Source organism: Mixophyes fleayi, chromosome 1 (assembly GCF_038048845.1).
Source record: "Mixophyes fleayi isolate aMixFle1 chromosome 1, aMixFle1.hap1, whole genome shotgun sequence".
NCBI classification, from domain to species: domain Eukaryota; kingdom Metazoa; phylum Chordata; class Amphibia; order Anura; family Limnodynastidae; genus Mixophyes; species Mixophyes fleayi.
The window spans coordinates 450036982-450061246 of NC_134402.1; positions in this window are offsets into that span (position 1 = coordinate 450036982).

A 24265-nucleotide genomic window follows, 5' to 3' on the forward strand; every position below is an offset into this window, starting at 1 on the left:
GTAGTTATTATGCCGTGACAGCCAACACTATTTGTTGGCACTTATACTTCATCATCAGCTACTTGCCCGGTAGCTGTTGCAAATAATACAGAAAAAAACCCGTACTTTAGAGAAACCCAGGAATTGAATCAACCACATCTGCGTCAGAATGCCTTGACCTTACTGTACATTGCCTATGTTCGTCCACCCTAGTTCCATCCTTCAAGTCATAGGTAGTCATAAGTATCATATGGGCTCGGACATGAATTGCATGCAATTGTGTTCATTAGTGCAAAGTCTATTTCTCAGCATGCATAGAGCTATTTCACGCAAGATATGGCACACAAATGAACTTACGTTCCTGCATGAATCAGGCCCTTTGTGGCAGGGCTTGCTACAAACAACACTTAAACATCTAACTTGAGGGCAGCACGGTTTCTCATTGGTTAGCACTTCTGCCTCACAGCGCTGGGGTCATGAGTTTGATTCCCGACCATGGTCTAATCTGTGTGGAGTTTGTATGTTCTCCTCGTGTTATCGTGGGTTTCCTCCAGGTGCTCTGGTTTCCTCCCACATTCCAAAAACATACTAGTAGGTTAATTGGCTGCTATCAAATTGACCCTATTCTCTCTGTCTGTGTGTGTATATTAGGGAATTTAGACTGTAAGCTCCAATAGGGTAGGGACTGACGTGAGTGAGTTCTCTGTACAGCGCTGCAGACTTAGTAGCACTATATAAACACATGATGATGATGCACCAATTATTGTCTTTTCAGATAAGACCTATATGTGTGTCTTAAAAACTCCTACTCACCATGGTATACGCATTATATTTTGTTATCAGACATTTGCTTAGAGTGAAGGAATGGGGGAGGTTAAAGGAGAAGGGTTGTAAATAAAGTTGTAAATAAAGAAAATTACTGAGGATCAATAATGTCTTTGATCTGTGTGTAAATAAATTACCCCATAAAGGTATTTATCCAAAGAGAGAACAAAAGCAGTATTTAGAGGTTAGAATCCCTTTAGTTTATTATATTATTCATTATTTAGCTTATAAACAGTATAATGTATCATTTGAATTCATAGTCATAATCATTTTGGAACTGTTTAGATAAGTACAGGACTGGTATTGTACACAAGAAGCACAGAAACGCTTAACACAAATGTTTTTTTGTCATTACTCTTTAGATATGATTTTTTTTGTCTTCCGCGCCGCAGACAAATATGTTCAATTCATCTATAACTTAACATGTCGCATTTTATCTACCTAATATATTACTATGTCTTTAGGATTTATCTGTGTGATTATGATGTAGCTTATTGATTATTGTACGCTATCGAAATATCCAAAAAAGGTAAGGAGGCATGTTTATTATTATATGTCTTTTAGCAGAGGAAAGATAAAAAGTTTCACATGCAGGGAAAACACATATTATTTGTTAACCGATAAGAGGAGAAAGTTTTAGAGCTTCCTAAATTTTATTTGTTACTAAAACTAAAAGCATATTTATTGCTTTATTTTCTCCTACTGCGCTTTTATGGTCAGATACACTGGTCGTGCATATATTTAAGTGTCTTTCAATGTAAAATTTAAAATATAATGTCTGCATTTTAATTGTTTTATAAGCTTTTTAGGACTGCTAAACCTGTATCAGTTACAGCTGCCCCTGTCTCCCAGCCTGGGCCCCGGGGTCTGCAGCATGCAGAATTTTTTTTAAAGGGTTCTGCTGGTTCTATTTCAGTGAACCGGTTAATCAATTCAGTTTGCCAATTTAAAATTGCTGGGGTGGAGTTGTGTGGGAAGACCAATTACAAGCCATTATCCCTTGACTGTGGCTAGTGATTGGTCCTCCTTCTCATCCAACCCCTTGGACTGGATAGCCCTTGGCAGGGGTAGAAGAGAGCATTGCCAAGCCCCATAGGAAAATTTGGGTAGGGGTCAGAAATGCCATTCTTGCCCCCTGCGCACCCGGTCTGCTCTCAATAGAGCAGGGTGATGGGCCCTTCTATGCGTGGTCCAGCGCATGTGCCCAGTCCCAGCCTCTGCTCTGCTCTTTGTGAACAGTGCAGTGTCCTTTGGGGGGAATTGGGGCATCGGAGAGGGGTGGTGACCCAGCATTGATGTGCCTCCCTCACTTCTAGGCCTCAGAGTGGCCACACACCATGCACCCACTATAATTCCACCACTGGACCTGCGTGGTAGCTGCTTTACCATGTTGTACTAAAGGGTAGTGCAGCACTTAGATTACAAAATAAACTTGAAGTTACTTAGTTTAGACCATATTATAAAGCCTTAAAGATTAGATTTAAGTCCAAAGTTGCAGAGTTCAATGGCATTCTTCTATGTATAACTGCTTGCCCTGCATATCATATGTTCCGCTGGCTGTCTCTTTGGCAAAAGCCATTTAACCTCCATTCACAATATCTAACTTCTTTTAGGCATATTTATTTGCTAATAAATGTTTTTCATGGGTTAAAAATCACCTGTCGCCATTCGGTATTAGCAATGTCTGTTCACAGAATCAAACCAACCTGTAGCCAATCAATGCACCAGAACAGTTATACTACAACAACACAACAAGACAGTATCAAATACCAGTTGCAACAGAAAGATCAACAAAAATGTGACAATAGCTAATATGCTGCCGGGAATAGGGACAGTGGTCTAGATGAAGGGGACCTAAAGAGGATCTAGGGGGTCTTGGCGATAGTTGTAGATCCGCCCTGGAGTGCCCTCAAATTCTGATATGGGGCCTGTTGATCATGTGTGTTGAACTAAGTTTAAATCTTAACTTATTTACTACTTATGAATGACCTACAGAAACATTTGCTAAATACATTGTTTTCTTTTTATATCATAGCACAGAGTCGCGTAGTCTTGATGCCCTGAGATATGAGACAGCTCTGCTATTCGCTCTACAATTGTATCCAGAAACCAACGTTTTGTTGTATCTTAGAACAATATTAAATTGGCAGAGCACTGAAAATAAGAGATTCCCAATAGATAAAGTGAAGTCACACTTTTAGTAAATAATGGAATATAGAATACACTTACAGAACCAAGGTAAAAAAGCATATAATGTGATAAACGTCTCAGTGTCCTCCAGCTACGCATTTCGGAGATGGCCTCCTTTCATGAGCCAATGGAGAACACTTTGTACTAATCAAGTACTACAGAAGCGCTTTAAATAGAGTGCATACAGGTTGTTAATTACAATTTAGCATACAGATGGTTAATTGAAGATTCACATACGAACCTTTACTACAACACAAACCAAAAAAATAAATTGAGGACTAATATAAAATGTGAACAAAATAAATAATATGCATAACAATATCTGTATATAAAAATAAAATGACTTAAATCAACCTTATAAACAGACATTGAAATCAAAGCTATCATTAGACCCATTGGATATGAGAGTATTGAGAGAGTAAGGCCAATGACAGTAAACTGGCAGTACGGTGGCTCAGTGGTTAGCACTTCTGCCTCACAGCGCTGGGGTCATGACTTCAATTCTTGACCATGACCTTATCTGTGTGGAGTTTGTATGTTCTCCCCGTGTTTGCGTGGGTTTCCTCCAGGTGCTCCAGTTTCGTCCCACACTCCAAAAACATACTGATAGGTTAATTGGCTGCTATCAAAATTGACCCTAGTCTCTCTCTGTCTGTGTGTGTGTGTGTGTATGTTAGGGAATTTAGACTGTAAGCTCCAATGGGGCAGGAACTGATGTGCTGCAGAATCAGTGGTGCTATATAAATAAATGATAATGATAAACTGCTCTTAATGATAAAATACTGGAATGGATGAAAATTACTGAAAGCAGTTAAAAAAAGTCATTTATTTTGCAAATGTTTTAAAATTAAGTATACAAATAATAAATAAAAGCCACCCATTATTAAGAAAGTTGTAATGTAACAATAAGGAAACAATTTTGATGATAATTTATCTATGGACATGCACTGACAACAACTGACTCTTTGTTTTGTATACATATAGTGCATTTAAATTGCCAAGCAGTTGGTACCATGTATAATATGGGATTAACCTAAGGCGGGCTTATTTATTCTCTTGTTTTTTTTCAAAATATTGTCTTATGTTGTCATAGCAGCTGTCTATCAAACCTATATAAGGACTTTTTGGGTGTGGCTCACAAGTCAGCCCTTGCTAGATGTAAACCACTATACCTGGGAGGTTAGTGCATATGGTTTAATTGCATTTAAATTGAGGTTTGAAGCAGATAGGTCAGTGTAGGATCTGCATATAATGAGGTGCCTTGGACACTGAAATGCAGGCTTAAATGTTTTTATCAAAACATGAACCAAACCTCATGTTTTTATTTTACTAGATACACACACATATGTGTTAAGGACACAACTGTATTTTTGCTTTGTATACATATTATATTTCCAAGCAGCTGGTACCATGTATAATATGGGATTAACCGAGTGCAAGCTTATTTCTTCTATGAAAATGTAACCTATTTTTAAAAATCCTTTTAGGCAGATTGAATATTTTTTATATGGCCACTGATGTTTTCAGTATAATCCAGGACATGAAGTTTACAATAAACATCTTAGTGTATTTTATAGCATATTTTCTTCCTAATTCTACAAGGGTCTAAAGACAGAAGTAGTACCAAAAGTCAACAGCAAACACATAATTATATGAGAGAACCTCAGAGAGACATTTTTCCTTTATCTGGTTTTCCAGAGAAGAGACACGTTCTCGTAACCAGTGAAATAATTAATTAGAAACAGTGAAAGCTTAACAAGTTCTCCAAGTTAATGAAGCAAAAGTAAAAATATTCTAGAACTGTACAGTGTACACTTTTAGTCTCACACCTTCTTAAAGGAAGACTGCAAAATGATAATGACATAAAAACACATTTAGTATAAAAGTTGCCATCTGTAGACAAAGATAAGGGGTATTAACCCTGTATAAAGCCATGAAAAAAGTAATTAAAATATTATTGTAGCTCCAAAAGCTTTTAATGATCACCATCACTGACCTGCTAATTTATGAACTGAAAGCTAGATATATAGGAAATATAAAATAAGAACTATATAATATAAGAGCTCAAGTAACCATTTACCAGGTGTTTTTTTTTTAATACAATACATAACTTAGTAACATTACGGAAAAATTACCTTATTTAAGGAGGATTCACAATTTAGTATCTCTCCATATTATGCTTGGTCAAATATTGGTTCTTGTCTTCACTGCAGATAACTCAAGCAAGATACATTAAGGTGGGAGTCAAAAAAATAATGTAAAACTCGGGAGCCAAAGTGTGAGCTCTTGAAGCCAGCAGGAACTTTTAAGGAGTTAGGGAAGATGTGAATCCATTGACCTCAAAATATATAAGTCTCAAAAGTTAGGCCCCAACAGAACTTGTTTAGGCACATTGGTTACCTGGCTCCTGAGATAAGTACAGCTCTAGAGTGTGGGTTCATAAACACTTGATAGAACAAGTCAATTTTGCCTGTCATACTATCGTCACTGACAATGCACTGGACACACCAAGTATGATGTATTAGCACTACTACATGGTTTTCACACTCAGGGCCACACCATAATCCAAAAATATCTGCTCAATCATCACCGTTTTGCAGATTAAATAAAAATAGGTAATGGGCCGTTCAGACATGATGCACATCCTGAAGAGTAGAAACAACATCACACATCACTGTCTATTTTCCAACTAGAGCCTTCCCCTTCTTGCTTCTCTGACATACAGTATATACAGTATATACTTCTCTGACATACAGTATATATGGCATATCTTCAAGTGTATCTTGCAACTAGCCGGTAGCAATGAAAAATGCTTGTCCGCTCCCAGGCTACTGAAATAGAAAGGTTAGTCAAAATTGGGCAACCATAATGAATGAATGAATAAATGCCCCATATTGTGAGGGTCTCAATCTGAAGATATGGAAAGATTAAAAGGTATTTTTTGGTTATATGATAGTTTAAGCTTTTAAATATATTGTTTTCGTGTGAACACTACTGTACATGATCTGCATTTTGTGCACCTAAGTTAATTAAGGGATACATCTCCAAAGACCAATAGTCAGCTTTGCTGATATAAAAATAAGACTCACAATTCACCGTTTCCTTACTGTAATATGGCACTGCCCTAAAGCAAATAAATGTACCTCATACCTATTGAATAACCAAAGCTGCCCTTTCACAAACTTTCACCGGGTTCTTACATGTCGGTACCAACTTGGCCTACATAACTGGGCATGATGATATCAAGAATGCAAAAAAATAACCTTTTGTGCTGTGCTGCAATTTCATACTGGAATTTACCTACAAATACCTTTTTAAAGTTCAATAGCAACATGCAGAGAGCAACATCTGTAAGCAGATCTCCTCTAACCATGGCTGGACCATCTGTTAGGCAAAATAGACTCCTGCCTAGAGCCCAGTGGGCATTGAGGCGCCCGAATTACTGAAACCCAATTTTAAGTGTTTTTTTTTTAGCAATTGGGTTGATGGGGGGCCCCTAACCAGTATCTTGAGTTGGGCCCCGTGGGGGTCTTTATTCAGCTCCGGATCGAACTTTTACAAAAGACATTCTATTATTATTATTATTATTATTATTATTACCTTTTATTTATAAGCTGGTACAAATGATCCGCAATGCCAATCTATAGCTCTCTTTTACAACGTATCTAAATATGTTTTTACTCTTTATTTATTTGTTTTAACTTTTCATATCCTTACTGTATACTGCAAAGCATTAGAATAAAAATAATTAGTCACTGTTAAAAATAAAATTATAGACAATAAAAGTAAGCCTGGCTAAAGTAGCTTCTGGAATGTATGAAGGATATTCTGGTATTAAGCATTTGAAACTGAAACCGTGATTCTACAGAAATAACTGAACAAGGGCCAGGTGGCATATAAATTACAACAAGTATTAGATGAAATGAGAATGGAACAGTGACAAAATGACTCTCCAAGGATACTCTAGGCAGATGTTCCAACACAGCCAAATTATAAAATATCTAGCCAGGGACAGATTAAAAAAAAAAAAAAAGCAGACCACCGTCCTGTGTAGAAGGAAGGTTGAGAAGAAAAGAACTTAAATTTCAGAATAGCAGGATTAATAGCATTACGTGGGGAAACCAACTTAAATAATTAAGGGCATGAAGATCAAAATCCCTGAATACAACTGTCGTAGGTCATTAATGACATAATTGAGCACTAGGTCACATACAATTGATATTCAGCTCTGTGATAAATCAGATGGAAAATGTTCTGCAAAGTAGACAGTAAGGGTCAGTTATCACCGACAACAGTTTGACGACCACAAATTCACCTACTTAAGTAGCATGTCTATTTTCTACACAGTGGCCTAGTGGTTAGCACTTCTGCCTCACAGCACTGGGGTCATGAGTTCAATTCCCAACTATGGCCTTATCTGTGTGGAGTTTGTATGTTCTTCCCGTGTTTGCGTGGGTTTCCTCCGGGTGCTCCGGTTTTCTTCCACACTCCAAAAACATACTGGTAGGTTAATTGGCTGCTATCAAAATTGACCCGAGTCTGTCTGTGTGTGTGTATGTTAGGGAATTTAGACTGTAAGCCCCAATGGGGCAGGGGCTGATGTGAATGAGTTCTCTGTACAGCGCTGCGAAATTAGTGGCGCTATATAAATAACCTTTCCTTTTTTAGATGTACATCCAAACACTGTTCGTTACATTTTGGAAACTACTGGTAAGACATAGGATTGTGTATGTGGGTTACTGCTCAGTTGATCCTTATTTATTCCTTGATGAAGTCATAAGCGTAAGAGAACTGAATTTTATTTATCATAATTGTCCATTTTAATTTTTTGTCTGGTTTGTGCATATATATGCAATTTCCCATATGAATGGGATTGAGTGGTGTTTAGACCCTGCACATTATTATTCTTCCTACTTTCGGTTTTCATGGTAAAATATTAATAAAGTATGTAGAAACAAGTTATAATACAACTCTCTTTCATTCCAGATGACATGTAACTGCTATATTTCTATTTGTTTTAAATTGAAAAATCCCATTGAAGTTGGACTGAATTCGACAAGTCTCCACTATGTAGAAAAGACTATTAATAAAAAGAGAAATACTTTTTTGGTTTATGTTATATGTTTATTACTGTATACAGTATATACTAATGTACAGTATATGGGCACTGGATATATAATAATGACACTGAGACATATTGATGATTTCAATGCTGATCCTACTGTCTGCTCCTTGTGACCGTGGACAAGACTCGGCCATCAATAACTAGATTTTAAACTCAAAAGGAAAGATGTGTAATGCACTATAAAAATGCTCATTATTTCAAAAATCTAAAAATCTAAAATATATGTAATGTTTTATAAAGGACATTAAAGGACATTAAAGTGATACTGGCCAGAGAAAATAAAAATTATTTAAAACTCAATACAAGAGTCATCTATTCCTCATTGAATATCTCAATACCTGTTAAAGTCCAGTATCTGGGATGAGAGACAGAAAGGAGATAAGACTAGCCCTGACTTACAAAGAACTTTAGTCCATATATATATATATATATATATATATATATATATATATATATATATATATATATATATATATATAAAGCTTGTTTGCTTGTTGGCGAATATCTTCGACACCCCTTTTTCAATTAAGATTAATCCAATGGGAGGTGATCTAGTTTGGTCCTGGCCAAGTTTTGAGGGGATTAGGGTCCAGGTTGGACCTCCCGTTGGTGGATGCTGGGCAGAACTTTAATCCGGGAAGCCTGTTCTGAGCCTTACACTGGATAGATTTGGATGAAAACTTCACAGAATGGTAACTTTGGATCCCAGAATACTTACTAGGGGGTTGTTGTCCCGGTCAGATCTCCTGTTGGTGTACGCTGGCCTGAACTTTGACCCAGGGAACCTGTTCTGGCCCTTCCACTGGCTGGATTTGTATGACATTTAATATGCAAACAAAAAAAACACTGGGCAGTCACCTCAATGGTGTGTTTGAAGAGCTGCCTAGCTACTAATTATTTTTTAAATGTTTACAGTTTCATCCAACTCATTGATAACTTAATAACTTGAAGATTTAAACTTGGGCAATGCTGAGTACTTCAGCTAGCATTCCTACATTGCTCTAAAGTATTGAAGTTTGAAAAAGTGGAGATGTTGCCTATAGCAACCAATCAGATTCTAGCTGTCATTTATTTAGTACATTCTACAAAATGACAGCTAGAATCTGATTGGTTGCATTAGGCAACATCTCCTCCTTTTCAAACCCGCAGTTTAGTAAATATACCCCTATATCTTCTGGCAAATGCCACAGCTGTCAAATTCCCAATTTCGATCTGAAGTAATGCGATCATGTTTCATTTAGTTTTGAGATGTGAACAGGGTAGGTGTGATGCAATAGGGATCAATCCCTATGTAAACTTTGTTAAATAAAATCGATAGATGCTCAAACAAATTCTCATATCTGAAAAATAAAATATAAATTTAAAAGATTTGACTGTGTTTGAGACTGTTTCTCTTTAAGGTCACCTTATTTAAATAATAAGAGGCAGCAAAAAAAACCTTAAGTACAGGTGTGGAAAACTTTAAATCGACATTTAACACATTATATGCCAATGAAATAAATGGCATGTCATGCATTAAATATTAATTAAAAGTTTGCTATATATGTAAGCAGCTATGTTCTATGCAAATTAGCTACACTAAGTACCATCTCTTTCTTAAACTTTAAGTAATGCTCAAGTCTTATTTAAAGTGTTTAATAAAGGCATTGCCATTACTTGACCATCTCTACCCAGGCACAGAACTGATTTAGTAGCGATCTAGTGTTATTATTCGCTTTTATTTATAAAGAGCTTACATATTACACTAAGCTGTACATTGAGGGGAACATGACACAAACAAATTATAGCCAATGACCTGAAAGTGAATGCAAAAATGGTGCTACTTAAATATTTGTTTGTACTGCAAGTGTAGAACTCATTAAGTTACATGCATAAAATTTATTTCTATTTTGGTAAGACACGAAAGGAGCAAGATAAAAAAAAACTATCAAAAATATGTTTTTCACATGTATATTTGATATACAGACATGAATACGGTTTACATCAGGTACATATGAATATACATGCACTAGAGAAATAGGTTTCAACTAAGGATGCCATAAAATGATGTTATCAAACTGAATGTGATACTGGAAAGCCTCTTATGATCTGAAATGACAGGTTTATGTGTTGCTTTAATTTTTTTTACCTTTTTGACCTAGTTTTAAGCATATCCGAGTTTAGAAGATAACTAGTAATGTGCTAGTACTTTTATTTGTTTATCATTTGTATCCTTAAAGTCTCAGTTTTAAGTAACAGCAAAGACCTACCTACATGGAAGTTAGGGGGGACTTTCATATCTTCAACATAAACAGGGGAATATTTACTAAACTGCTGGTTTGAAAAAGTGGAGATGTTGCCTATAGCAACCAACCAGATTTTAGCTGTCATTTATTTAGTACATTATACAAAAGGACAGCTAGAATCTGATTGGCTGCTATAGGCAACATCTCCACTTTTTCAAACCAGCAGTTTAGTAAATATACATTAAGTCTCAAGGAGACCTTAAATGCCTTAACACCCTCTTAATTCTCAAAAAGTGCAAACAGGGACTTTAGAGCACTTACTCCAATGGTCGCAAATCAGCTTTTTCTCAAAGTATTTTATGATCACACCCCATACAAACACACATTAATAAAAAGATCTGAATAAGCCCTAAAAGTTTAATAGTATGTCAAATACACACTCACATATGTCTTTCTTTCTTATAACAGTCCAAGTTTTTGCTACAGGAACTCTTTAATTTAAAAATAGAATAAAAAAGAGGGTTAGGGTTAGGGTTAGAGGGGCAGGGGTACAGAGTGGGGAGCAGACATAACATTATAGATCTAACCAATGAACCTTCAAAACCTGCAAGAATTTTTTTAAGCTTGCACACATCTAAATAATTTCATAATACAGAATATGGCTGATATAAGTAAATGATGACTTTAAGATTAAATTATTATCAGTTTCTGATATCTCAATGGGACACCATGGTTCCAAATGCTTTTTAAAGATACCAGTTTGCTGCTTTTTCTACAAGATTACTTTTTGCACATCACAAGTTTATCTCCTTTTGAGACAGGTTTGTGCTCCTCCTCTTTCTATTTTTTTTCTCTCTGAAAACCCAAACTTGAACAGCAGGAAGCCCAATCTATCTACATGTCGAATGTGCAAAAATGTATGTTGTGGATGAACTATAATTTAGGGCAGTGAAGATTGTGAGATTTGCTGTAAAACTAATTTGAAATGACTCTCCAGCTATTTCTTAATCCACAGCCATCGCAATAACCTATACTCTATCTGTATTTTACTTTTTTCCAATCTACTTCTTAATTGAATATTTACATCAGCATATGTATGAAGAAATATGTGTATTTTTATAGCATATCAAAATAGATTTTGTCACATCGGCAGGCTAATGCAGAAATGTAAGACACAAATGTTTTTATATTTATTCCCATTACTTTTTTGTATATTATCATACATTGGAAGGCAGAGGGGTCATTCAGAAAGTGGGTGTGTCTCCAGAAAATGACGGCGTGGTTGGGTGGGCAAGGGTGTAGTTTGGGTAGTCCATATTATTATTATTTTGTCCAGATTTTACTTTTTAAATGCTGGGAGGTATGTCTTCATCTTGCATAGAACCCAATCACTTTTGGTGAATATTAAAAAAATAGGACAATAAAAAATAGAAGACCCCATTAAAGATAACTCTAATGTAGTACAACTGTTTCAGGACCTATTCCCACATTACTGCTAATATACAGTAGGTTCACCTGGAGACTAAATGGTTGGGAAATAAGCATTATGAACCAAGACACATGTAGTCTTACAGTCTGCGTACCGGGTACTGTGACATTGTAGATGTAAATAAATCAGCCATACAACGCAAAATGACAACAAAACTAGCAACAGTAGCAGCATGTCAAAAACAGCTGCATGGAACTGAAAACATAGTATTAATCTAAATGGCCCTGAGAGCTTCAGTTATGCCAAAATGTGCAATCAAAAAGCTCCGTTCCAAAGAAAGTAAATAATGTTGCACACTTTTGTGTTACTTCACTTCATATTTGTCTAATGTAAATATTAAAGTAATTGTCCTCTTGGGAACATTCATTCCCCTCATTCTAGTTAATCACCTAGATAAGTACAAAGCTGCAGATCAACTCCCTTGGAAATCCCACCATTACCCCATAGAAGCCGCTGGTCATGGTCGAGAATCTGCTGGCGTTGTATAAATACATTTTGATGATGATGATGATGATGATGATGATGATGGACAGAATGAGCTGAGATATTTCAGGCTGGAGATTGGGAATGTGCTGGAGATTCCTGCCCAGTGGTTCCCAAACCGGATGCCACGGTGATCTCATGGGGGTGTCGGGGCCAAGGCCGCTGGTAAGCAGGGTGGGGGGTTATTTGGCAAATATTTTGGCTTAGGGATGCCTTGAAAACATTATGGAGACCCTAAGGGTGCCTGAAACTGAGAAAGTTTGGGATCCACTCTTCTAACTACTGTGGCCAGGTGAGTTGTTTGCAATGTGGCAACTAACTATATAAAAAAAATATATGTAAAAGTAGATCTTAGCAAAGTAGTGAAGTTCTCCCAAAACAAACATCGTCTTTAAGAGATCTATATATAATTTTGTAAAGGTATTAAAGGTAAGCTTGTTATTTTAGCTTATCTATAGATCTGTCATTTTTAACTCTGTCCAATTATTTCCTTATTTTCTTCCAATCTTAGAAATGAATAATAATCTTGTCATGATGCAAGATCCTGGGTGAGATGTCTAGGGGTAAATGTATCAAGCTGAGAGTTTTCCGGCGGGTTTGAAAAACCAATCAGATTCTAGCTATCATTTATTTAGTACATTTTACCAAATGATAGCTAGAATCTGATTGGTTGCTATAGGCAACATCTACACTTTTCAAACCCGTCGGAAAACTCTCAGCTTGATACATTTACCCCCTAGTGTTAGAGTCAAGTTGGATGTAATTTCGGGAGGTTTCTAGGGCTTGATCACTGAAAATGACAGCACATGAGCAAAAAGGAGGTAAAGGGCTAGCTTTACTAAGCTGCGGGTTTGAAAAAGTGGAGGTGTTGCCTATAGCAGCCAATCAGATTCTAGCTATCATTTTGTAGAAGGTACTAAATAAATGAAAGCTAGAATCTGATTGGTTGCTATAGGCAACATCTCCACTTTTTCCAACCCGCAGCTTAGTAAATCTAACCTAAAGCCTTTAAGTATGCTCATGAAATGAATAGATAATATAAATAGATTATATAAAACTACATTGTCCCCTTACTACACTGTAGAACAGGAAAACGGTAAATCCAGTCCCAGTAGTATGCCCCCATGCCTGATATTATGATGGCAATTCTTTTGTCTGGCCAATGCATGGCTCAATTTAATAAGTCACCATGACCTAGTTGAAAGACATTGTAGCACTTACAGTGTCGATGAGCTTTGGGGGCCAGAGTAATCAGTAAGGGGACCACAACGGACAAGGAAATTGCAGTAAATAGAAGATAAATAAAAACTATCAAGAAAATAAAAAAGTTGAATTAACTATTTGAACAACACCCAATAAGTGATAGTTATTGATTATTATTAATGCATTGTAAATAGGACCAACATTTTCCACACTGCTCTATCTGTAACTCATTACAGAGCTCAGTTGATCATATCATTCTACAAAAGCTATCTACAAAATAATTAGGTTTCAGTCATTTTGGTGTAATTAGTTCTTTTTCTCCTTTACTCCGCGAACAAATATTAATGGGAACAGAAATGATCCTCAGACTAAAATGTGCCTTTTACGCCTCTGTTATTCAGTTATATCAATGCCTTTAATTCTGTGAAGATACTTTAATCATTATACAATATGTGACCTCTTTCATGTCTGCATGTGCTTTGAATAGCTTTGATAGCACATGTGCTGATAATGATCAAGCACATTGCGGGAAGAGGGACACGGGGTAGTTTGCCATTTGGAAATGAATTCAGAATGATTATTATATTATTATACATAATAATGCAATGTATCAGGACAACACAGAATGGTATGGCTGTGAGTGAAAACCATGGATATAAAAAAGATCCTGTGAAAATTTTAAGATAGATTTTCTACTATATGTACTATGGGGGTCTTTTAAAATTGGAAGTATGACTGTTTTTTGTGGGTAAATTATACATTTTCGTACCACTCATACACGCAAAAAAAAACCAGATACATCTATATTAACTTTTTTAAATTTGTTGATGTACTTACGTCTGTAAAAGTGATACGATGGAGAGTACAGGTGGGCAATAGTAAGCTCAATATAACAAGAGCATGTACAAGTAATTGTGACTCAATTAGAAATGGATACAGATGCAGGTACGTCTGTAAGAAGGCAGTATCTCGCACACGGTACAGGAGGGCTGATGCAAATATATGCTGATGACTGTCAGCAGCACTATCTAACCCAGGGTTGTCCAACCTGCGGCCCGCGGGCCGCATGTGGTCCAGCACGCCTGTAAATGTGGCACAGAAGGAGTTTTGGTTGTGGCAAGGGGGCAGCACTGTTAATGGAAAAAAAAAATCCTGCAAAAAAAAGAAAAGAAAATTGCGGTCATGCGGTCACGTCAGCTGGTACTCCGGCTCCCTCCCTCGTCTCCTCCTCCGTGCGGTGCTCGCAGTGAATGTTGGGTGTGATGTCATCACGCCCAACATCCATTGCGGAGCGCAGCACAGAGGAGTCACCCGCGTGAGAATAACAATCAGCAGCAGAGAATTGGAGAAAAGAAGAGAAGAGGACAGGAGAACAAGCCGATTAAAAGGTAAGTTAAGGGGGATTTTTTTTATTATTTCAAGGGACGCTGACCAGTGAATAAAAGTCACCTGGTCCTGGAGCATCATGGACCTTATCTCCCTGCTACATACTTCTACTTGTAATATTAATGGGGCATTATATATTATTCTCCTTGGCCCATTATAAGTTGTTATCCCTTAACTAACATAGTGGTGTAATTAGCAAAACAGGTCACAATTTGGGGTCACAGTGATGTATATGACAGGTACCGTAGGCCTGGTCAGGGCACCCTGATATACAATGCCTGGCTTAAATGCACTTTATTGATATTGCATGGAAACTATACAAAAAGTGATTATAGTATAATAATTAGAGAGGATTTTTTGAACAGGGCGATTGAAAGGTAAGTATAGGGGGATTAGAAAAAAAAGTGAGATATATATATATATATATATATATATATATATATCACTTTTCTTCTCATATATATATATGTTAACTATGTTTTCTATGGTTTTTTGGATGGTCAGCTATCATTATTGTTAGTGTATCTTATGTGCGGCCCAAACCAACTCGTCGTCTTCCAATGTGGCCCAGGGAAGCTAAAAGGTTGGACACCCCTGATCTAACCGCTTCTGATTGGCCATTTAATTAGCTGTCATCGTTTACATTACGTAATTGTCATTTCCATACAGTCTGCTGCAGGAAAACCATTACATTTCATTGTTAAAGGAATAAACAACAGTGTTGTTTTTCTTTCATGTGTATATATATATATATATATATATATATATATATATATATATATATAGTAGATGTGATTTTTGCTTTTATGACATTATTCTCTTTTGTGTTGCAAGGTGTTTTTATTAGTTTATTAGGTTGTGTACAAATAGAGTAATGCCTCTTCTGCATTGTGCTTGTGCATCCTACCCTTTAGTCAGTGGTACATACACACACTGCCACCTAACTTATTGGCTGGAGTAAGTAGTACTCTTTTTGATTTGCTTTGACATGTGGAGACAAGTACACTTTTCTTGCATACAACTTTTCCTAATTGCACTAAGTCCACCACTAAATTTGCCTCTGTATGTGCAAGAAAATTGGGATATTGACAAGCAAAACTAAACTAAAAGTAATGAACCAAAAAACAGTGTTCATGGCTTCCTTTAGTAGAACTATTCAATATTTTACTTAAACTACACACTTTTAAATGTAAAATGAATGCATGATAAGACAAAACACAAACATAATAATAATAATAATAATAATAATAATAACAATTAACATTGCAATAATAACAAAGTCTCTGTATTGGCCCTGAAATACATTTTTGTTTACTGACCCACATTTATGAATTTTTTTTGAGGAAGGTATTTTACCCCTAAGGCAATAAGGCAAGCTGCCACCTTCTTTTCCAGACATCATATCTTTATTCTGGATTAGCCTCCCACCACATCCCTCACTTTCTTAATGTCATATAAATGTTATCATTATTCATAGCTGGAACTGAATGTTATTAGCAAAATAGGTATATGGCTTACATAGAAGGTGGAGAACTTGGAGTCCGAGATGTGGAGCCAGTTTGCATCACCTGGTGGGGTAGGAACATTTATTTCAAGTGTGTTTTGAGGTTAGAATATGTTGATAATACAAATTACAGTACAGTTAATAGGCAATGTCTATAAACATACATTAGAAATAGGTTCATGTACTGCCTAGAGATCTAGTTTCAGTGATAGCACTAGTAGGGCTGATTCAGTGCTGAGAGTTCAGAGTCTAGAGCTGAGATGAAGAGATTGGAACATGTGACGTTCCTAAATCTCAGCTAAAGATGCAGAAAGATGATAGAGCGGGTGTCAACCATGAAAGGAGAGCTTAACAATCAGCTGATCCTGAGATGTGTTAAAGTTGGAAACTGAAAACGTGGGTGGACTGATGTGAAGTATATGTAAGTTTAATCTGGAGAATATGGGTATATCAATATATATATTTTTTACAGGGGACCTTGTTCTCACCCAGTAAGCTTAATGATGGGGATAGGGAGGGTTATAAACTATGTTTATACTGCAATATAGATGCGGCCAAGTAATCTATGCTACAATGTAAAATCAAATAAATGGGCGCTAGGTAATCTATGTAAATACGTATTAATTACAGTTGATCGCTGCTATCTCTAGTTAGATATCTGATACTAACTGGTTATAAATCATATATAAAAAAAGGTAGAGAGTAGCTCTGACTCAACTGTAAAAATTGTTTAATACAAATTAAAGCCAAAAGGCCTGATTGTGATAATACCACACCTGACTAGCATACATACAATTAATATTCCTAAAATAGAATAGATATCACTGACATATTATACAATTGGCTTATTAATTAAATAGACTGGTGCACCAGTACATGTAAAATTGGCCAATGTTCAGCGATATCAATCTAGAAACAGAGAATATAAACCAAGCTGTGGTCCGGACCAATCAAATTAGGGTAATCAAACCGGTTAGTGAGCAATCCAAAACTGTTGTGCGGAGCATAGTCCCATAAGGCCGTATAGCATAAGTGATCATAACATGTAAAAATTGTATAAATATAATCCAGCACAAGCAAGAAATGTTAGTCCAGCTCAAAAAATGATACGCTACAATGTGTTAGTTGATATGAAAATAAGAGACGGTGAATAGAGACAATCAAAAATAAATAAGTATATTTTATTTCTTCAAGATGATGACCTGATGTCCATTATATTCATAAAGTACGTCTTTGTACCACTTCTCCTGCTACATTACTCTTTCATCCGTATTCACACCTGCATGTTCCGGGACCTATGACTGCCCACACTGACCCATACACCCTGGGATGGGAGAAAGAAAGAGAGCCTGGGCATTTTACCTAAGAGCATAACTAGGTAGGTGTTAGAGAGGACTATCACACCACACCCAGGTTACACAAGCAATGACATCATAAGTCACTTTTTAATACTTACAGAGTTTATTCATGACAATATCACTTGTATATTGTAATAATGAGATTACACCCAGTACTGTGACGAGGGACACCAAGAGTGACCTCAGGAACTGGTGCCGTCGCTTCTTGCAGTGCTCCTTGGGTGTGCATGCAGCGAGTGCTGCGTGTGCAGCCTAGCAATGGTGTGACCACATGGACTAACAGGAAGCTATTGGTCTGTACAGTCACTGTCACTCCACTCACAATCTGGCTCAGATGGAGCCATAAATTCACCATATACTCACAATACGTATTCAATGACAAAAAGTTAAATAACAAATAAATACATTAAAAAAACAACATGATAAATTAAATACATTTGTAAAGCTCTTTACGTTGGTGACAAGAATAATTTACCCTCAACTACTGGGGTCGGGATCTGATCCACACCATTACAGACATATCTTTGCCTAACATCTCTTAATATAATCTTCCCAATACCTATCCCTAGCATCTTCAATTACTTAAATAAAGTAGTCTGATATATACTTAGTGCTACAGTATGACAACTGCCCTACTCAAGAAGGGGCCCAGATCCTGTGACTTCCCTTAGTTGTGAATTGGAATTGGACCTCATTTCACATGTAGTACATAATCAGCTATCATCAGAACTCAACAACATCATTTAATAAAGTATTGCCCTCATGGATAGACTATTACAATGCAGTGCCCATGATCCAATAGAGATTACTTCCCCCAACGCTCTCATTGATTTTTGATGGCATTAGAACATGTTCTCCCTAAAAGTCAAGGAATCCCCGTTGATTTGCCCACATCACTTCTTCAATAAAAGGCTATTAGGAAACACACAAAAAAAAATAATGAAAAAACAATCAGTTTCCTGTTCATTTAATGTCAAAATGCAAAAACTAATAGTTATAACATCACATCATTGTGGAAAACATCCATCAGAAATGAAACTCCCAGAACTTTGTTTACATTAACCCTGTGTCTATTTTGTGAAAGTACTATTACCTAGCCAGTTATAGCTCTGACAAAGAAAGCAGATAATCCTGGCTACCATACCATGTAAAAAGTGTTGGTGTTAATAAATGTAACGACAGCAAAATCGAAATTATATATGTGCGTACATAAAGTAAACTAGTCCAGATGGGTACTGATATATTGATTTGTTTCTTATAATGAAAGCTAATACTAAACTATCAAAAAGATGCTCATGATAAATACTATACTATACAAATCTACTATTTAATCTTAAATGTCAAACTACGTAATAGTGCTAATAGAGAAACAGTATGATTATATTAACTCAAACCATGGGTTCGCGAAGGGCCATGAATATAATAAAGAACTGATGTAAATAAATACGTATATTGCAAAGTTATCAATTTTCTGCTCATAATAAATGCTGGTATAAATGATAATGGGTACCGCAAGCATAACTCTAAAATTCTACAAATAATATGTGAAAGCAGGGGCGTAGGAACAAAAATTTTCAGGCGGGGCAAGAGGCCAAGGACTACAACAGGGCTTGGAGCCACTTTTTCTCGCATTTGGTATCTCGTTTTACGACAGTTTTCACAGTGACTGAAGATATACAAAGACTCCCAATCCTATATTAATTTTTGTCAGTGGTTCAGGGGTTTGCCAAAAATTTATCTATACATTATTAAATAAATATTTATATTAATATTAATTACCAATTAGTACAATAGCTATTAGAAAGATAGATAAATTTAGATTAATTTAGATTAATTTAAAATGTACATTCTTCATTGTCATTAACCTAGTTTTAATTCATATTTCATTGACAGCCTAACCTCATTTAATTGGGAGTAGTCACTGCCCCACTTGTTATGTTGCTATAAATTTAAATTTCTATATCTCATGTTTGTTACTGAATGCACCGCACGAAATTCAGGGTAAAAGTAAAGTAAATAGTTGTTCATCATCAATTCAGGTTAGTTATTAAATGTTTATGAACAGAACACTTGGGGGCATATTCAATTAGCTTTCCGATTCGCGGTAACGGGCGTTACCGCGAAAAGTGCGTGTTCTTGCCGGTATTACGGTATTGCATTAACGCGGATTTTCGTACGCAACCCTATGGGCTGCGAACGAAAATCCACGTTATTGCGGTAACGTGTATTACGTTTCGCGGCTGTTCCGGCGCGTTACCGTGATTTTAAAAGCTAATTGAATATGCCCCTTAGAGTTTTTAAAAATAAACACATCAATCAATCTGTATTAAATCTATACTAAGGCATCTATATTAAAGAACATTTGGTAGCTATACTAAGACAATCTATCATTTAAAATGTTTTCAAAAGTTTAGAACAGATACCATGACTTCAGAGAGTAGCATGAAGGTTTTTGTGTAGAAGTTCATGGGGAGGGGGGGGGGGGTAAAACACAGACTGTGCCCACCCATCAGAAACCCAGAAACCATGGTTCCTACACCCCTGTGTGGAAGTAAATATTTTTCATAAGAGATAATAATTTTCTTAGAAGAATTTTATTGTTTACAGCACATGTCCCTTATACTGCATGGGGAAGAAGTTAGGTCCAGTTTCAGGATAACTGCTACATGCATTTTATGCAGTGTCTAGCTTTGAATTGGTAAGAGAAAGATAAAGATGATGGACAGAAGCTGTAAGTATTGTTCAAATATTAATTTTTTGTCACTCTCTGCCATGGATAAGACAAGTTATAAATGGGCAATCCACTTTAATGGCCAGTGGTGTCAGAGGATGACAAAGATAAAGCTATCATTTATAACTGTTTACTCGAGGATATACATCTTGTGTGAAAAAAATATTAGTAATTTCATAATAGTGATTTCATCCAAAGAATTTACACTGAATCATTACAAAATGTCCATAATTCAGACATATATTTTAACATTATCACTTTATTTGTTTACTCACTTGAGTTATAATAATAATAAAAGCCATCATCATCATCATCATCTTTGTAGACAATTATGAGTATATTGTTTTAATTATCCAGAATTTACAGTATATATTTTAATGTATTGCCATCAATAGGACAAGTTATGGTGTAACATTATTTATAAAACTAGCCTGACTTTTGTGCTAACATAGATATTTTTCTCGCATCTAATTGGTATTACAGCACTTACCCCAAAACAATTCTATATAATACCATTCTTGTTTTAGAATGGAAACAGATGTTTCAATAGGAATTTGAAAGGAAACACCACTATGGTAATTCATATGTATATATTACAGTTGGCATCATGAATATGCTTGTTTTTCTGACATTACATTCCTACACCTCTCTCCTTTTCCTAGTTATACGTCCATAGATGGTTTAGCATCTGTTCTCCCTAAACATGGTTATAATTTTCTTACTGCAGTTCTGGCAACAATGACAGAGAAAAATACACATGTAGTCTGACAGAGATATGCCTAGCTAAACAGAAGTAACACATATTTGGATGTGCATTAACTACAAAGATTAATCGCAACCTGCAGGCAGTAGAGAGAAGCCGAACTGAGAAAAATGAACCAGCTGGAACAAAACATTGGAACATCCTTAACACATTAATGACGAAAGACACTTTCTAGGAGTATTCATAGTTAGCTTTGGTAAAATGCTTTGTGGTGTTTTAAGAAATATATTATCTCTATAGTCTATATGTAGTTGAACTTAATACAGTCTCGAAATATTGTTAAACGATAGAACTCTTTTATGTTTTTTAAATTGTAAACTGTCTTCATTTGCCAAAGAAGACAATTTATTCAAGTACCGTATTTTCCCATGCATAAGACGCTCCCATGTATAAGACGCACCTGTATAGATCAATATTTGTGACCTTGAAAAAATTGAGGATAATGTTTATAGTCTTTTGCAGAGCAATTGTGCAGTGGGTACTACAGAGAGGAGAGACGGAGTTCTAACCCTATTGCTAATTCTGCCTTAACCTGTCAAATGCTTCCTCTGTCCGGTAAAGTCTTCTTTCTTCTGTCCGTTCTGATCCCGATGTTGGAAAGTCGCTTACCATCCTCTTCCCGATGACCGGATATTAAATCAGGACTTTGACAAAATCCTGATTGGACGACACACGTAGGAAATTGAAATGACTTCATAGACGCCAAAAACGGAAACCGTAAGTGACGTAGGGAAGTGTGCGTTCCAACTGTGGTTCACGTACCACATCCGGTCATCGGGAAGACCTACAAGAAGAATAGAATTTCAGGAGGAATATAGTTTAGTCCAGCACAGTGGAGAATACTTTCCGTGTTGTACAAGGTGCTGAAACCACTCAAAATAATCACCTGTGAAGAGAGTGCAGACACTGTTAGCTAGAGTCAAGTGATTTCCCTAATAAGACTTTTTAAAAAGCAGCTAGGGAAATTGAATGAGGAAATGAAACTAAGCAATTCCGCTAACTATGCTGAACTTGTAGATTAAGTACTGTATTTGCTTCGCCAGTATCCAAGAGTTATCAACATCTTGAAATTGGATCACTACATTACAACTGTGCTTGATCCTAGGTTAAAGAGCTATTTCTTCTCTTGCTTTTCAACTGATCCAGATATCAAGAGATGCAATGAGGTCCTGGTCACCAAGCTGACAGCTCAAGTGGTACATGACACAATGATAATGATGTCTCCTACTTCAGTTTCTCTGGCAACTGCTTGTCGGAAAAAACTTAGCTTTCCCAAGACACCCAGTGGTGATGCAGATGAGTCAGCACAACATTTTGACATTTGGTTTTGTCTAAAAGAATTTCCGACAAATTGTGACAGCTGTGCCGTAAAATGAACTACAAATTCCATGAGGAAGGCCATTACCGGTAATTACATCAAAGTACACAGCAGGGATGAATTAATATTGTTTGAGGATGATGTACACACTGATGAGGATGAATATGATGACATTGTAGATTGCAGGTGATGAGATCTAGCTGAGAGAAGGGAGATAGCTGATGCTGGTATGCTTGGTAATATTTTGGTTATAATGACATGTTGGCAATTTTATGTTTTTCTACAGTAAACTCTCACCTTTATTAGAGAGGTGTTTTTTTTATTTTAAAATGTACAAGCTTTTGATTTACATTTTTGTTTCCCTGTCTTAAATCACTATGCACTTAAACATAGGCTTAGGCACATCAGGTAGAGTGATTTCTATTATCATGACTGAGACTGGAGTGTGACAAGAACAATGTGCCTGAAGACTGGAGAGTGATAAAGACACTGCCACCACTCCTGTTTCTGTATGAGCTATGGCACAGTAGAATGTCACTGGAGTCTTTTAATAACATTGACAGCCCTATTATTACAATTACTGTTTCAGCACTGAACACTGCCACTTCTCCTATTTCTGGTTGAGCTATGGCACAGTACAATATGACTGCAGATTTTGAAGAATACTGCCAGCCCTATTATTTCTGTTTCAGCAATGACAATTAGCAGTGGAGCAATGGAGCTCTCCTGTTTGTGTGATAGCTATATAACAGTACAATGTGACTGCAGATTTAGAACAAGACTGCCAGCCCTATTAATTCTATTTCAGCAAAGACAATTAGCAATGAAGCAATGGAGCTCTCCTGTTTGTGTGTTAGCTATAACACAGTACAATGTGACTGCAGATTTAGAACAATACTGCCAGCCTTATTATTTATATTGCACCAATGACAATTGGCAATAGAGCTCTCCTGTTTCTGTGTGAGCTATAACTCAGTAGAATGTCAGTGGAGATTTTGAAGAACATTGCTACCCCTTCTCTTTCATTTCTAGCTATGACAATGCCCAACTGCTCTAGAGACTGCCAAGAACCGTGCTACCCCTTCTGTGTCACTCTGTGAAATGGCTCCAGACCTCCGTGGCATAAGGTACTTATGTAATCCAAAACTTGCGAGATTCGACGACGTTACAATGGCGTTTTGCCTCATTTTTAATTTTGAGAGTGCGCGAAAATATCGAGCCAGCTTGATACTTGGATCAGCTAAGTTTGGGTGGGATCGGTTCTCGAGGGACTGAGCCTGAGCATCTCTAATTTATAGTGATAAATGGGGAGAGAAAGGGAAGAAGGAGAATAGGAGAGGAATAGGAAGAGAAGAAAGGAGCAGGACAGGAAAAAAGATAATAGGAGTGGGCTGGGAAAGGAATTCATCTTAGTGACTAGTCCTTGGGTAGGGACCAGACACTGGGAATCACAGCAATGATGGAGGATAGCCATCTTTTAGCCAAGGTAGACCCCAATATGTTGATCCTTCAACATATATAAATTCATATTTATTTTTTAATTTATTTTTAATGGCATGGGAGTCCACTATTTCTTCTTAGTTTCACACAGATTCTAGCAACATAAAATAATAATAATAACAAAAATAATAAATAGTAATTATAGTTACACAACACTGTTAATGGACAAGTCCATTGATGTTTATA